Here is an 18,203-nt window from a genome sequence, read left to right on the forward strand (position 1 = left end):
TATATTTTCCAGTCTGTAGCTTTTCTTATTCTCTTGAAACTGTCTTTCAGAGAAGACATTTTTAATTTGATGAAGTTTTACATACCAGTTCTTTCTTTCATGGACCATATCTTTGGTATATCATCTAAAAAGTCATTGCCAAACTCAGGGCCATCTAGATTTAATACCTTTGGAGTCTTGGAGTTTTGTGTGTTACATTGAGGCCTGTGATCCATTTTAAGTTAATTTTTGTGAAAGGAGTAAGGTCTGGTTCTAGATTACTCCTCCTGCTCTCCGTACATATGAATGTCCAATTGTTCCAGCAATACTTGTTGGAAAAGATTGTCTTTACTACATTGTATTGCCTTTTCTATTTTGTTAAAGTTCAGCTGATTAGATTTATGTGGATCTATTTCTCACCTCTCTATTTTTTTCCATGGTTCTGTCTCTTTGTTTGCCAATGTCATACTTGATCACTGTAGTTTTTCCAGCTTTGTTTATCTTCTTCAATAGCATATGATTATTTGGGATCTTTTGCCTCTCAATATAAATTTTACAATCAGTTTGTCAATGTCTACAAAATAGCTTTCTGGGATTTTTGGTTTGGATTGCACTGTCTTAAGTCCATTTAGAAGTGGACTAGTTTTTAAATCCGTTTAGGATCTTTTAACAGAACCAAATTGCCTGCATGACATATTAACATAGGAAAAAAAATAAATAAGTTTATAAATTCCACAGTATGAGAGTCAATCAAGATTACTGTAAGTTCTCCATATTATGGGTTTTGTGTCTACAGATTCAACCAGGAGCTGATAAAAAAATGTTGGGAAAAAAATCACATTGTTACTATGTGCAGACTTTTTCTTATTATTTTGTACAGTATAACAGCTATTTCATGGCATTTACATTATGTTAGGTATCATAAGTAATCTAAAGAAGAATTTAAAGTGTATTGGAAGATATGTGTAGATCATATGAAAATAATATGATTTTTGTATTAGGGACTTGAGCATCTTTGGCATTTGTAGGGGCCCTGGAACCAATTACTCTCAGATACCCAGGGAAGGCTATATCATTTCACTTGGTATTCTGGTTAATTGAAGTCTTCCCACTCTCTAGTCTCAGCAAGGAAGAGCATATGTGAAGGTTCAGAAAATAGTAACAATGTTTATTATTGTTATACTTATTATACTTGGAAGTATGTAGATATGGGGAAAGTATTGGAGATGTTGTGCTTTTTCACTAGGCCAAAATGCTTGTTTTTCTCTTTTAAATTCACCTCTCTAAAGTTTTTCATTAGAAAAAGTGAAAAGCCTTCTTAGTCTTTTACATTCCCTTTGATTTTCCGACCTTCAAAAGTCAAATACTGTCTTCTTGTTTTCTTAGGATTAAAACAATAGAAAACAACAACAACAAAAACCTTGAACCTTATTTTCAAAAGTCAAAACATACAAACTAATAAGGATTGTGTACTTATGTTAACAGAATTTTTCTTGATACATTTGAATAAAACTTCAGAGAGACAATCAGGCAATATAGAAAAACAGAGCTGCTACCAGAACAATAAGAAGTGAGAAGCATGCAGGTAACTTGGATACACCTTGTGTCCTTTATAAAGTGTTTTCTCCAGATATGTCACCAAAGTAGGGGGTCTGGTAGTCAATTTTAGTGTGGGTTTATTTCCTTTTTAAGCAGCCACTCTTGAGAGGCTAAGATGCTAGTGATGCATCAGAGAAGTAGAATTGGATTTACAATGAGACTAGGGGTCCTGGACACTTGGCTTCTCACTAGAGTTTTCTTAGAATAACTTGTATGGGTAGACATTAACTTCTAATTTTTTATGTTGTAGGTTCTCAACCATTAAAATAGCTCAAATACTGTTAATCTGTGTTTTGAACATGATCCAGGATTTACCTGACATTCTAAAAGATTTATAAAGAAAGTTAATTGAGTTACATATTGAAGTAGTTAAGATATTTACCTTTTAATGGAAAACTAATTTTTAAGCAAAGGAATTGAAGCTTACATAATATAATATGGTAGTTTTGATTATACAAAGTAACACATTTTTGAAGGACAGTAATATGCCAAGATATATAAAAAGGATGATTTTATAATCAATATACTTAGGATTATTGGTGCCCAAATGCAGGGTTGGAATAATTCGAACGTACTCTTATCTTTTATTTATTAAAAATTTTCTTTAGAAAAATTTACCTCTTTTCTAATGTTCCTTAATCCTACCTGAATGCCACACAGGCAAACTGTATAGAAACATTAATGAGGGTGGGTGTCTAGACTGATACAGTGCTAGAATGAAGTGCAACTCATCAGGTAGAGTCTAGTTTTGAAAAATTGAAGGAGGAGGAGAATGGCTTGAAACTAGTTCTATTTTCTGGTGTTTGTAATTCTGAAGTTGCAAATATGTCACTTAAGGGAAAAAAGGCACCTAGGAGTTAGGAAATGGCATGGAACATGTGATAATGTTGTTGTTATGAGGAACATAACAACAACATTATTTTGGAGCTTGAATGTGGAAAAACATTTGATTAGAGATGTCAGACAAAACATTTTTATTCTTTTAAGGAAAGTTTATTTAGAAGCACTGATTATTTTAATTTTTTCCTCATAATAAAAGATTAAGTTATATCTACGATAGTTTCAGATCCATATTCTAAGAAATCTTGTCTGCCTGTGATGGTATCTTCTTAAGGGATTTTTGTTGTTATGTACTATGTACTTATTTGCATCGCACCTGTTCATACAGAGTACACTGCATTGTGATGTTTGTATAGCTAGATCCTTCAAATGAGAAGCCAATCTGCCTTCTTCTAGAGTACTAGCCTATTAGTAACTTAATTAAACTTAATTCTGTTTTTGTCTGCAATTTTCTATATGGTCTTGATTTATTTACTGAGCAATGATTTCTTCTTTGCAGTTACCAATTTTGTCTGAGATCAGTTTTCCTATCGTATGAGTCTGTTTCTCACAGAGTCTCCTTTAAGACTGCTCTGACTTTAAAATCATTAATAATAGGCTTTTGTCAGAACAGATTTGTTGACATTTTTCTCACATTAAAAAATAAATTTAAAAGATTGCAAAAATAAGCTATGCATTTCACTATTTCTTGCTAATATGTGAAAAATGTATTTATGATAATTACACATACTGTGTGCCAGAACTGAAACAATACATTCCTCATAATGGAGCATAAATAAAGAAGGTGGAGCCAGCTGCTCTTAAACTGTTTATTTGCAAGCAGTAATGATATAGAGAATATACCTTTTCACTCTGTTAGCCTAGCAATACTGAACCTGTTGCTGCATTAGACGAGTTGCATTTTACTGGATAGGGGAAGGAGGGCTGTCTGCTGTCTGGTAGGAGGGCTTTGTCTGTGCCTTTCTCTCTCTGTTTCTTTCTGTTTTTCTTTCTCTCTCCTCTCTCTCTCACTCGCTTGGTTGCTGTCTGTCTCTCTCTCTCTCTCTGCCCCCCTGTCCCTCCCTCTCTCTTGCTCTCTCTCTCTCTCTTCCCGTCTCTGTGGTTTGTAAGGTAGGTTGCAGTGTGTGTATATACACAACATCAAGAGCAGGAAAATGGACTCATTAGGGAGGCAGGCAGTCATTACCACTCACACTGTACTTCCAGGGAGACACCGATTATGAGAAGAGAAACTCAGCGCTGGGGAAGAAGGTAGGGAAGACAACTTTCATAAAAAAAAAAAAAAATCCTGCTGCCTCAATCACCCCTCCATCTATCATCTTCTAGTTCCCAATGCTTTTATCCTTTCTTCCTTGAATTTTAATTTCCATATTTAAATTTGACAGAGCTAATGCTAGCTTAAAATTTGGAACATATATAGGAGGCCTAACCTCTACTAATTTTCTTGTTACTTATTTAAGGGTGTGACCTTGTGATTCAGTTTTATTACTTTAAAAATAATTGCAAACCTATTTTCTCACTAAAGTACCAAACAAATCAGAATCTTTCACTCTTTTAAAACAGACTCCTCCGTATGTTTGTCTCTTTGCTTTTCTTGTCTGTTTATGCAATTCCATCTGTCTGTCTATATATCATGTTGTCCTTATTTATTGCTAACTGGGTTTTGTTAGTTATTTGCCAATGAGTTTTAGCTGCAGTGCCAGTGTGGGTATTACTAAAGTGAGACTTGTTCTTTGTTTTACATTGAAGTTTAAAGTCCATATTTACAGTTTAAATCCTTGAAGCAGGTTGAATACTTTTTGCCAGCATGTTTATTTGATGTTGTACATAAAGTGAGGAGTAGTTGCTGAGGGTAGGTGAGAAGTAAGTAATTGTTTTTATCATCACATACATGGAAATATTTCATCCAGGGTTATATTTTGAAAGAAATAAGGTACTCTGTTTACTAACTCTTAGTTTACAAATGGACTTTTGCATTTATAGGACTATCACTGTGGTTAGAAGAATGAAAACTTTCTTAACAAGCAGTTTTTATCCTAGGATAGTTTCCTTTTAGTATGTTACTGTTTATTTATGCTTGGGGAAAGAGGGGAGGGGGGTTGGCCATCTTTTTACAAAGTAGAAGCTATGAAGTGTATCAGGCCATCTTGTGCAACAACTGTAAGTATTCATTTAACATTTTGGGACCATAAATAGTGTATTTGTTATTTCAAATACAGTTTTGAGGTGCTTTCTTTTTCTTTCTTCTTTTTTTTTTTTGTGGTGGGGAAAGTTATGTTTCAAACTAGCTGATATTATTGAACAGTTTTCCCAGAACAATGTTCTTCAAAATTCAAAGGAGAAGTTATGTAATGTCCAGTTGAAACAGACTTCTTTAATTTTTATTTGGATTGTCTGAAAGCAAAACTGCTATTCATTTGATAAAAATTAAGACACAATGAATGTTTTCAGTATGTAAAAGACTAAGGATAGAAAATGGATGCTCATCTGTAGAGATCTTTGATAATAACACCTTTTTTATAATAAATTATTTATTTAATATAAGTGGCAGACTCCCCCGCAACCTTCTTAATTCCATTAGGCCTTTTTAACAACACAAAGAAGTGCATAAGCAATATTCTTAACCCACCTGGGAGGCTAGAACAGATTCCCAAACACATTCTCAAGGTTCAAATCTAGTAAAATGTTTATTAAAAATCCATTATTGCAGGAGGGTGGTGAACTTTGCTGCTAGTAGTCTTTTTTTTTTTTTTTACCACTTTTTAAAAAACATTTAGATTTTTGCTTTTTTTCCTAAAGTGTCTTTTAAGCTCAGAAAACCAGATTTGACCAACAATAGTACAAATACAAAGTACACGCAATCAGGTCCTGCCAGAGACTTTTTTTCCCTCTCAAAGGTTTAAGGGGAACTTTGCGGGAAGTTTTTTGTAACTGCATATTAATATGACACACAGTAAATGGTGTTTTGAATTTGATTTCTTCCATTTCAGACTCTGGCCTAAAAATTTGCTTTCAAAACTAAGGAGGTAAAAAATGTACATGTTTTCTTGCACCTGTCATTTTCTATATTCACATGTTAAAACTATCTAAGATTCTGTTCATGTTTTTAAAGAAATTTTTTACATATCTCTTGACTAAGTTTTTTTTTCTGTATACATGTATGTGTGGAAATATTGGTGTACATTTCTGTGCCTTTATTCATAGATATGTATACAGATAAAGAATCAGATTCTTTGCTGATATGAGTTTTTAAAAATTTCACATTAAGTATATTTATGTTACTCATAAGCAAACAAAAAATGGAGATAATTCATGAGAAAATAAAAATTTATTTTTACCTTCTAGAAATAATAAGCAAGATTTTAGTTGGTTTGTGGTTGTTTTAATTTTCAGAATGTGTATATATTTTCTTTTGCATCATAATTCTTAGCCTTGGATAGATTTAAAATATTTTTAGTAAGAAAAGTAATCTTGCCCTTTTCTGGAAGGAACTATCACAATCCAAATACAGCAGGACATTGTAAAATGTGCATAAGTAAACTTAAAACCAGTGTGTTCTGCTGTATAGGGATTTGGAAAGCTGAAAGGCTTGCGTCACAGGAGGGCTATAGAGTGCCAGAAAAATTCATTAACCAGCCTTGCTGGTTATGGTGGGCTCTCCCTATCAGCACATGAAATCTGCCTGTTTAGATTCCTGAAGCCTTGGTCAGGTCACAGTGTGTTTCATTTTAATGTTGGAGCAGACAGTTATCTAACACACCCACATGAGGAAGTGCTCTAAAGCAGTTATTTCATGCTTTGCCATGCCCTGTAGCTAAAACAATTTGGTACTGAGTGACGTGTGTATGCTCTTTAACTCCTATCCGATGAAAATCAGCTTTGGCTCCTTGAAAAGGACCAAAACAGTGGAATGCCAAACAGTATAATTCAAGTGCTAAGCACATGCCAGTTTAAACTTTTTATTTTTTTTAACTTAAGGGGCAAATCACAATGATTATTTTTAATGCAAAGACAATATAGTGGTTTCTTGGATCTTACTCATTAGGGTCTCAAAAATTGCAGATACTTTCTTCTTATTTTTCTGCAGAAGCCTATATTCATCAAAAGGATAGCAGCTGCATACTTTCCCCCAAAATGTTAACAAATAAATGGCATTCCTGTTTATTTATCTATTTTTGAATTTTAATGATTAGTCCTTGTGCTAATTAACAAATTCTTGTATTCATAAAATCTGGCACTACATAAATATCCAATTGTGTGATTATCTACACATGTTCTGGCTTTCTATAAATATAGAAATTATCAGTGGATGTGTTCATAGACTTGCCCAACACTGAGTAGTAGTAGCCAGTCATGCTGCCACATAGGAAGCAAATTCAGGCTCTGAGAAAATGTGTTGCTCCAGGGTCTGGCAAGGTGTGTAGAAGCAGCATCTGACTCATATTGCTAACTAATGATCTTTTCTGGCAAAGGAAGGACTGGTGTTGACATTCTTTGAATACTGTTAGTTCCAGCCTTCTTCAACCCCAAGGGTGGCCTCTTAGGTATAAATGTTGACAATGGGCATTGAAAGTGACTTATTTTGGAGGCCACTGTAGAAGCATATTTTAATTAACTGTGTTTTTTAAGTGGAAAATATGTTTTTCTAAACTTATGCAAAAGAAGTAAAATAGTATGACCATCTTTTAACTTTCTTAACTAGTGAGTTAGTGTAAGAAGTCACAAAGCTCTGAAAAGGAAATCTATATTTTCATTTGCATAGCCATGTAACTATTTATTACAAGTAAATTATAGACATCAGTTATTCCTTATATAGGAACAGTTTACCCTACATCAAGGACAAAAACTCTAGCAGTTGTGCAAGTGTGTACTTGCGAGAGCTATTATTCAATTAGAAACCAAACACTTAGAGTTTTTCATATTGTGTCCTTACAATTGGTTGTCCTATACAATTACTAGGGAGTATTTACAATGCTACCAGAGTCAGCATTGACCACTTGATACTTGGCTTTAAATCTTCAAGTCAAATCTACCCATAGGTGTTTTAGAAAACTTGAAACTTTACAATTTTCCTGAAAACTGTTTCATATATTTTCATGCCTTAAAATAATTTATAGTATTTTGCAGAATTCCAAGAAACTATGGTCAATGTCAAATAACTAGTAGGTCCTTTTCATTCTTTACCAAAAACCTGGAGGCAATAACCATATCCTAGAAATTCTAGAGAATGCCTGAATTCATGTTTTCTTGTTATGTATATATTATGCAATTAATCATGAAATAATATTGATGCCAATAAAAAAATATCCTTAAACTCTCTTCTAATTTCAGCATAGGCAAGTTTCTGAGGCTGTGGAAAGATATAATGCAACGTATTATCACTCTTATGTATGTAGTAACCACTATAGCAGATGATGGAAACAGCATTCAAGGGCTTAGAAGAAAAAAGGGCTTTTCTGTCACCCTTGCTGTTCAACTGTGATAATGAATAAGTCATGTGCTATTTCTGCACTAAATTGTGGAAAAAAATCATGCTCGACTTTGGCTTCCTAACCTCTCTTTTACTCCAGGATCAAGCCTTTTGGTGATTCTCCAGTTCACTTGAAAGTAATCAGCTTGAGGACATGGAGCCTGCCTTTGTGGAATATCTTGCTACTCAACTGAAACTCTTGACAGGTGTTTTATAGTCCATTTAATCAATTCAACCCTTATATAATCACTTTAACTTTGACAAAGTTAGCTACTTAGACAAAGTTAGACATCCAAGTGGGAATACTAAGACAAGGTGCAAGGACTTTCTCATTGACCCTCTAGCTCTCAGATGGAAATGGAATACATTAATATTAATTCTGAGTATCTAGCATTACTTTTGAAACTCTGATGGAAAGAGTGGCAATTATATGTTTACCTTCTTGATATTTGAAAGGAATTTTGGCTCTCAAGATATGATGAATTTATACATTAAGCATTTAAATATTAAAAATTATTTGTAAAGTTTCCAGATTAAACTACTAATATAAGGATTTACATTCAATAAATACAAATTCTATAATAAAAAATTGTGTGATGGAGTTTGGGGATTTGGGGAAATTAAAAAGATGCCCAATAAATTAAAACTCTAAAGGTAGAAGGATAGAAATGGCAATAATTATAACTGTTTATTCTTAGGGAAATTCTTAATCTAAACTTTTTTAAACAGTAAAATTTAAGTTATTTAAAATTTAATTTTCTCAAAGTTTAAAATTTTCCCCCTAAATTAGCTTGAATACTCATAATTTTTATCTTTCTTTAAAAAATGTTCCATGAATTACTGTTGTAACCAAATTATGATTTGTTATTGCAGTTCCTTTAACACTTTAAGCTTTTTTCAGATAAATGAAATGTAACTGAGGAAAATTAAATTTTGTTTGATATATGTACATGTATGAAAACTCCTTAGACTATTAGTTTGAACAAAAATACTTAACAAGATGTTTAAATAATAAGAAAAAACATTTCTTTCTTTTATTGTTTAAGTAGAAACTAAGCAAATAGTATCACCAGGGTAATTTTATACTGTTTTTTGTCTATTGATTGTTTTGACTTTCTTTTTTTTGCTATTGGACACACTAAAATTCTTCTTGGCCCAATAAATATACTCTGGTTATGTCTATGTTTATTAAAGTCTCCGTCTTCTTGATCACTTGTACCTATTGCCTTGGCTTTAGGTAGGACAAAACGAACTGGAATAGTTCAACTTTTTTCTGATTCTTTAAATCAACAGTGATGTAGAGGAATAGAGATTTTATTTCTAAAGGGAAGAAGTAGAGAGATAATTAACAAGAAACTGGAGATAAGTTGAATAATGCTAAGGGAGGAAAGGAGGATACTTTTGAAGCTTTTGTATTTAGAAGTATAATGAAAGAAAGCGATTTTTCCCAACCCCCAATAAAAGCCATTTGACCTATCTATATAGCATTAACTTTTTCATCTGACTGAAGCAGCTCTAAATTCCCTTTCCATTTCAAGACAGATGCCCAATTGCACCACCAAAAGTTCATAGAAGAAAAAGTCAAAACATCTCACATTAGTGGTACAGGTACTGCCTGGTTTCTATCATATCTTTTGCCCTTTAATCCTTAAATTTGGAGTTGTGAGCAGATTTTCATAGTTGGTGGGCAGATTTCATTTGTTTTGATAAGAAGCCTTCTTAACAAAGCATTCCCCAAATCTGGCCAAAGCAGCATCATCAGCTGAATTAAAATGGATGAAATGTTCAACCGAGTAAGTTTGTGTTTCTTTTTTTAAAGTCAGATAATTTCTATATAAAACAAAACAGAAAACTCTAAAACTTTTCATCAGAATGGATTCACATTCTGTTTCACATGACCTTCTGAAACCAATTTTGTATAGCACATTCTATCCAATTACCTGTCTCCGTGATGTTTTACTTTCTAAATGTTGAATGAATATAAGTGATTTTTAGGATTAAAAACTTATATTCTTACATTCAGAATATATCCATGAGTCAGGTGCAGTGGCTCACACCTGTAATCCCAGGGAGGCTGAGGCAGGAGCATCGCAAGTTCATTCAAAGCCAGCCTCAGCAACTTTGCAAGTCCTAAGCAACTTAGTGAGATCCTGTCTCTTAATAAAAAATATAAAAGGGCTGGGGATGTGGCTCAGTGGCTAAGCGCCCCTGAATTCACTCCTGGGTACCAAAAAAAAAAAGAATATACCCATGAATATAAAGATGTGCTAGGGCCTGTACATAAAGTTACAGTCATATCAACTAAGTATGAAAATATGTGAACAAAAGTTTTCAATATTAATTATTTTCCAGGCTGATAAAAACCCTATGGTTTAGTACAAGAAGCATTGTCTTGCCAATCAGGAGGCATTAATTAATGCCCCAAAGGGTTTGAAGTAGTTAAATTTAAATATCTGGCTTCTTGTACTATGTGACTTTAGGTGAATCATAATCCCTCTTTCCTCAGTTTCCTTGCCTCTAAAATGAGGGGTAAAGCAGATTTTACCTTAAACAATGTGTGATTTTATGTAGCTACATATGCAGTTATATTTGCTTGCATTCTCTACCTACAAGTTACAAAATTATGGAGAGAAGTTTGGGCTAGTATATAGAGGAACAGAGTACATATGGTTTGAGAGAGCACAAGCACTTTAATTCTGACTTGGTTGTTCTATGTGTAAGTAGGTGTCACAATACATTATTGAGTCTATTTAATGATCCAATGAATGAAAAAAAATTTATTGTTTGTCAGACTGACTTACTGAATTTGATAAAAGACTGTTTTTAACTAAGTAAAGCAGAACATGGTTACTATGGTTCCACTCTTCCCCACTGGCCACTAGATGGAGAGGTGGTCCATGTCCACAGCTTGCCCACAGTAAACAGTTCTGAGTTTCTACTGGCTAAGTAGAAACTATATGCTTTGAACATTTTATGAACACACACATGACATTTTGGATAAGCCATCAGAAACTATGTTCTCTTTTGTAAAGGAATGTGATATTCATGAAATGCAAAATGCTTTGCTTCTCCTTAGGCCACTATTAATGGGAGGAGAAGGTCAGTATTAGAACTCTGGTTTTAGTTGTCACAAAAGAGCCTTTTGCCTCTATCAATTTTGTCCATTAGAAAGGGCCCTGAAATGAATGTCAGCACGACAGTGCCACCTTGTGTCCCTTTTACTGTGAGAGTAACTAATGCATGAGCCAGTGAAAAGGAAAGAACAGGGCATTTGCAATAATTTGACAAATTGGTTTAATCTCTGATTTTGCAGTTGTTCTACAAAAAATTCTATAAAATACTTTGTTTGGAAATTCTTATTACTCAAGGAAAAATTAGGATGTGTGTACTTTATCCCTTCTTTCATAACAGTGAATATTAAAAATCCTTTAAAAATTCTAGGCACAAACAGAGATGTATTCAGTTTAGATTTGGAAATGGAGAAGGCAGGATCACCAGAAATATTCACCTAATTCTTACCACTCATAAAACCTCAGCTCAGTCATTGCAGACAGTGAGGTACTTCTTTTCTTCGGATTCTCACGGCAACTTTTATATGCATACTTGGTAATATCATTTCTCACATGATAATGTTGTTTCTAAGCATATATTCCAACTAAGTCTTGAGCTCAAGGGGAGTGTTTGTGTCTTATTCATCCTTGTGCCTCCAGAATTTTCTATGGTATTCAGCTACGAATCACTCAAATGTTCGAGATCTGAATGAATGATTATGTCTGACTGGTTTTTAAACATTTTAATTCATTACTTAACTATACATGTGTGCGTGTGTGCATACATACATGTATATTTCTGTATAAATTTGCAATTATATATAAATACTTTGTATAATTTGTGTGTACACACACACATATATATTAATATTTTAGAGCATTTTCTCTGGAAAAATATCTTCTAATACCATCTCTTTTCCAAACATTTCTTTACAAATTTACTTCCTTTTACATTAAAATGAACTTTTTCTTCATTTGATTAGGAAAACAATGCATTATCTGTACACCAGTGTGTATTGTAGCTAACTTTGGAGTAAAGATACTCAAAATTTCTAATTCTAGCTTTATAACATATTTGCTTTCTTATCTGGGAAGATAATTTGCCTTCCTAGGTCTGTTTTCTGTGCATAAAAGGAGTGCTCTGGGCTACTTGATCTGAAGGTGGTTTTGACTGAGGGTTTTTGTGGAGGCTGGACTAATCTTAATATTATTCTAGTTGTATATTTGGTTTCACAGTTTTTTTAAAGTACCATTGTAGTTGAAAATTGAATTGCTAGCCTTTAAGAGTACTACTTATTATCTCATGTTTTAGAAACTGATTTTCTTGTACCAGATGAATTGTATATAGACAGGGTAGATAGTATTAAAATGTAGGGGTATTCCAATTTTTGTTTATTTTTGTAATTTTTTGCATGTGTTTGATTAATTGAGCTCCACTTCTATCCTTTGAACATAAAATAACTAAATTTAAATAGCAAGATGAGACATGTTTTAGTATAGAACTATAGACTACTTGCAATTTCAGGGCTAACTTTTAATTTCAGTATGTTTGCATGAAATTTACCTCTGGGAGTTTTAGCCCACATATGATTATAAACACTAACAAACTTAGGACTGGACAAGTCTCTTAACTTTTTAAGCTTGATTTTCTAATTTGCAGAAAGGTAATAATAAATGTCACCTTTCTGTTTCTCAAAATTACTATGAAGATTAAATGAGTTAAATGTATATAAAATATACAAATATTATAACTATTACTACTGCTGTAATTAAAGATAGAATGGATAATAAAAATAAGTAAAAGCAAAACACAAATTTAAAGTTATTAAAACTTATGGCATTTCTTAGTTGGAGTATTTCTCTATGGTATTAGTCTCTGGAAATGATTTGAAATGGTAGCTCAATTTCCTATGTTTGGCTTTAAAACCTTTACTAATAATTATAATACTTAGACTAAAACTAGTATTTTCTTTATATAACAGTTTTGATCTATTATATATGTATATGTTCATTTTGACCATGATATTTATTAAAAATAAAAAGTAAAAAAATTAAAATTATCAAAGATGAAAAAAATTTCTTTTAAATATCATGGCATTATACACTAATTCAGTGGTTCTTAAACTTTAGTGTACCTAAGAATTACCTTAGGGGACAGGATGTGGTGGCACATGTAGTAATTACAGCAACTTGAGGAAGAGAGGCTGTGGCAGGAGGACTGCAAGTTCTAGGCCAGCCTCAGCAATTTATCAGGACCCTCAGCAACTAAGTGAGTCCCTATCTCAAAATAAAAAATAAAAAAGACTAGGGATATAACTCCAGGTTAAGTCCTCTGAGGGAGGGAGAGAGGAAGAATGGAAGAAAGAAGGGAGGGAGGGAGGAAGGGAAGGAGGGAGGGAGAGAAAAAGGAGAAAAAAAGAATTACCTTGGGTGTTTGTTAACATTCAATTTCTTAGTTCCTTTCTTAGTAGGTATTATGTGGAACTCAGGAATCCAGAGTTTTAGCTGATTCACACACTTTAGAAACTTTAGTTAGTTCTTATATATCATCACCAGCTGGGGGCTTTTTCAAATGCACAGATTTCTAGGTTCTACTCTCAGATATCTTAAATCAGAATATCTAGAGTAGTATGTGGGCATCTGTATAGTACAAAAACTACCTCATAGATTCTAATAATATTGCAGCTTATTTGAGACAGATTATTTGAATGAAAATCTTCACTCTTATCTATTATAACATGCCATGAAACACAGGAATTTCATAATATAGCCATTGCTATGAGTCTTAAAATAATTGGTTTGCATTGAAAATACAATGAAAGTGTTATCAGAATCAATGTATTATTGTTTTATAAAATCCCCAAACTTATTCCTGATCATTCCTAATCTTGTTTGAAAAGAATAAACCACATAGTATAAAATAACAGCCTATGTATAAACTATAGAGTACAAACTAACGCAATTCATATATATAAATATATGTAAATATATCTAAAATATATATAAATATCTAAAAATGTAATGTTTATTTTTATATATAATATATATATAAATATCTAAAAATATATATAAATATATATAAATATCTAAAAATGTAATGTTTATTTTTATAGGTTTAATAATATTTTATATGAAGTAGGACTGTTCACAACTTAAAGGAACTCTGAAATGTATACCTGAGGTGTGAAAATAATCTTGATTTTATAAATTAAGAAACACATACATTTGGGGGATATAGCTATATAATCATGTATTAAAAAGTAAATTTTAAAAAAGATCCACAAAATCACTAACCAGGGGATATAATCTTATCTTTAGCAGACTTCTTTTAAAGTTTTTGGACATTTGGGTTATTTTTCAGTTTTCTACTTTAAAAAAGTGATCTTTTCTCAAATGGCATACTTTTCAAATACTATCAAGTGAAGAGATAAAGATGAAAACATAAAGCGAAATTTACTTATGCTCCTTTTTCAGAAGTAGAATATAAAACATGATTTTGTAGAAAGTCCCATTTAGGAGCAGAGCATGAATTGGAAAATTTGGTCAGTGATTTATTAGGCTCCAAAGGGAAAATCTTGTAGGGTGTTTTTTGAATATCCTAAATTTATTTTGATTTGAGACCAGCTTAAAGGGCATGTCTATCTTAAAACAGTTCTCCATTTTCCTGAGAAAAATTCCAGTAGAGCTAGTTGTGGGAGGTAATATTCCAACAATGAACCTTTTGGGGCCAAATAAGCACTTTAGCACAACTTACTTCATCTCATTCCTTAAACCAAAGCCTGTCTTGCCCACTGGGCATGTTTAACTTTGACTGCTAATTTTATTTCCTTGCAGAGGCAAAAGAGACAGGAAAAAGGAGGGAAAATAACTGATGGCATGTGGGTGAGGTTTTGGCTCAGGAAATAAATTTTAAAAAATCCAGCTAGTACAGAGATGCAGAAAGCAATAGGTGTCTGAAACTATTTCCCTGTTTTACAGATTAAGAAATAGAAGCCAGTAGAGGGAAAATAACTTGCCTAAAGTTACCCAGAAGTTTTCAGGGCTTGGTTTGGTACTGGAAGCTAGTCTACTCAGTGTTTCTATAAGAAAATTCGATAGTCCAGTTCCTCTGTCCATCAAGATATTCCTTTAATGCCCCTTACCACTTTATCCCCCATTCTCCTTTTTCACTGCTGTCTTAACATCTAAAAAACTAGTCTGATGATAGCCTCAGATTTAGAGTCTGATTAGCAAATATATTTTGACTATTCACACAATTTGAAATTAGTTGAGCTGTAAGGATAGTTTGCACATTTTAAGCCTCTGCCTCTTTTTTATTTGGATTATGTAATAAACATAGAACCAGAAATGAAAAGTGGTATTGAATAAATTGGTTCTGAGCTCATGGCAAAGTTATAAACATAAAAAATGTGGGGTCCATCGATGTTTATTTTTTACATCCTAATTACAGTCGATTGGAGGGGTTTGAAGTGAACATAAACTAAATTTGGTACCTTTTCTGCTAATTTGATGTCATCATTTAGATTTAGGGTGGGAAGGAGGACCATGGTAGAAATACTAATCAGAACTTTGTCTTCTAAAAATAGTTTATGCCTAGCATCCTGTTTGTTTGAGCCTCTAGAAAAATTGCTTCTTCGTCTTAGTATCACCCTGTCAAAGTTGTATGTAGTTTGTCAGTTTCTCACTGATAGAATATATATTTGCTTTAAAAAATAGTGAAAATTATTTGTGTTGAGGTATCTGGTTAGCTTTTCCATTTACCTCTTAATGCTATTAGTAAGATTCTAGAAACCTAACAAGCTAAACTAGAATATGAGTTTAATTTGATTACTAGTAGCTAAGTAAATGAACATGCAGCAGAACTTATAGGTGATGCATGATATAAACAGTCTAGTGCACTAACAGATCCTCTAAATTTTGATTAGGAAAAATATAAGTCATTCAGAGCTCCAAAATCCCAATGCAGATCAGATAGATGATCTTTATATTAACACATCTGAAGTGTTGGGGTTACATTTTAAGAATTGTGATTAATTAGGAACAGAATTAATTGAGGCCAGAAGCTGCTATATTTTTGATTTCACCAAATGTGTCCTGTCTATTTGCAAATAAGGTCTGATAAATTTGTTGCTATTTTTTAAATCTTAGTAATAGAGTCAATAGCTGAACCATGCACAGGCTAATTGTTAGGATATAAGGCTTTAAAAAAATGAACACAGGCTTCTGGTAGTCCACTTAAATTCACAGCAATTGTCAGGAAATTAAATATGGCTGTCAAGAAGTATATCTAGAAAGCTTAAACTAGAGGTGGTTAAAAAAATAACATCTTTGCAGGTTTTTTTTTTATTATTTTCTACCCAAATGTAATTTCCATTTTATTTATATCTTTATTAAACCTTTAAAATGAAAGACAAGAGTGACAACCACAAAATGACTGGAACCTAAAAGTGTAAAATTATAGTAGGTGGAATTTGGGTAGTCTTAGGGACAAATGTAATCTGGGATATTTATCAGTGAACTAGATGAGAAGGGACTGTGCTTTCACATACTGTAAACAAAGTACTTAATTAAAATTCCCTAGAAAAATCAACAACTTACTCTAAGAAATTACTGGTGAAGAATTTGAGACTGAAAAAAAGAAACAATTTGTACTTATAAACTTTTCTTATATCTAAATATTTTTAAAAATTGTTTTTATTAATTCCTAAATTTGAATAAGAGAGGGGGGGATTTGATTAATTGCCATTTAAATGTGTAACTTCAGGTTTGTAGGCATCATTCTGAATCAGGATGGAAAGACCTGGTGTGGAAATTATGTTTCATTTGGCTAAAAAAAAAAAAACCTCAAGAAGTTTCTTGTCATAATAAGGTGAAAGTGGTTACCAAAGAAACAAGTTTCCTATCATTTGGCCTGAGGCAAATGTGGCATATTAAGCTTAAAATGAATTCTCCTCTCCTGAATGCACACAACCCTTATTAATGTCTTGGAAATTATGCACACGTAGGAAAAGAGAATAATAAGATTTTCTGGATACATTGAAAAAGGCATTCATTGAGGTATATGGGCTGTTATATAAAGACACTTTAACGCTAAACTAGCCCCAAATCACTTTGCACTATTTTACCTTTAAAAGTTAAACCAGGTAGGTTTAACTTTGGAGGAATGACATGTTTTCATCTTAAAAGAGGCCTTTCTTTTAGTGAGAGTTAGGTTCCCTGGTAGCCTGAAAGAGTTAATGCAGTTTCCAAGAGTGCCCAACTTCCTTCCAGGGAGATGTGCGTGCATGTGAGAGAGTCTGGCTCCAGGATATTTGTTCACATCCCAAAACCAATTTGGCACAACTTAAAATGTCTGCTAGGCAGAGGATTCAGTGTTGTTAGGCCACGCAATTAGTGCTTTATTTCATGAGCACCAAATTCACCCAGTAGTGTTTTGTTTTAAAGAAGAGCTTGAAATTCACAATAACGGGTTTCATTTATCAGAGCCATATGGGACTCACCATCTTTGGATATATTTGTAAGGCTTTCACAAAGAAGAATCCTTAGGCATTTCAGATTTCACGAATTGGAGGGCAATCTGGATGAATATCTTTTTTGGAAATGATAAACTATCGTTTTCATGTATAGTCTCCAATTTCAATAATCCTTGAGAAGCTAAAAAAAAAAAAAACAGGAAAGAGTTAAGTAAGTTTTAGCTTATTAGTTTTTATTGGAAAATAAAGACCATGATTCTTAAGAGATCTAGTTCAAATGCCAAATGCACCTTTGATGTTGAAATCTTGGCCACCTAATCTTTGCAGTTTCTGATGTGGCATTTATGAGAGGGTAGATGGGTTCTAAATCTCAACCTATTTTTGCACTTTTTACTAGTTCTCTGTTGGTCATATGTCAATGGATTTCTGGGAAGCTACCTATAATGTAGCTAACTGAAAATTTAACATTGTGATTCTGATGATATTTACCCAAGATTATTTCTTTGTTGTTTTCTCCTTTTCCATAATTTTGTATTTATACACAATGTACTCTTGAAACTGTCAATGTAAATTAATTTTTAAAAGAAATCTTCTATTTTTCACAGATCTACAAATTTAGATATTTTTAAAAATATCTGATTGTTCTTCATTTGGCAGTAGTTGCTAATACTTTAATTTTTAGTTCCCAAATTCTGTTAAGCCATTAATGACCTATAAACAACTATTTAAATTTTCACAAATTAAAATGAACATATTTTTAAAGTTAGAGTACTGTATGTTATGACAGTTACC

At 32.7% G+C, this 18,203-nt stretch overlaps 1 protein-coding gene across 10 annotated transcripts in view; it reads left to right on the forward strand.

Moving 5' to 3' along the window:
* The window catches only part of Zbtb20 (zinc finger and BTB domain containing 20), an 806,989-nt gene that overhangs the window by 37,124 nt on the left and 751,662 nt on the right, over positions 1-18,203 (forward strand). The window contains exon 1 of one of the 10 annotated variants that reach the window (XM_071615315.1): positions 3,415-3,669. The exons of 8 other annotated variants lie outside the window; for them this stretch is intronic. The gene's annotated coding sequence lies outside the window, so the exon portion shown is untranslated. Of the gene's footprint in view, positions 1-3,414; positions 3,670-7,223; positions 8,095-18,203 lie in introns of those variants that run through there. One more of the 10 variants, XM_071615322.1, reaches the window with a different exon arrangement.

This window comes from Marmota flaviventris, chromosome 8 (genome assembly GCF_047511675.1).
Source record: "Marmota flaviventris isolate mMarFla1 chromosome 8, mMarFla1.hap1, whole genome shotgun sequence".
In the NCBI taxonomy this organism is placed as follows: Eukaryota; Metazoa; Chordata; class Mammalia; order Rodentia; family Sciuridae; genus Marmota; species Marmota flaviventris.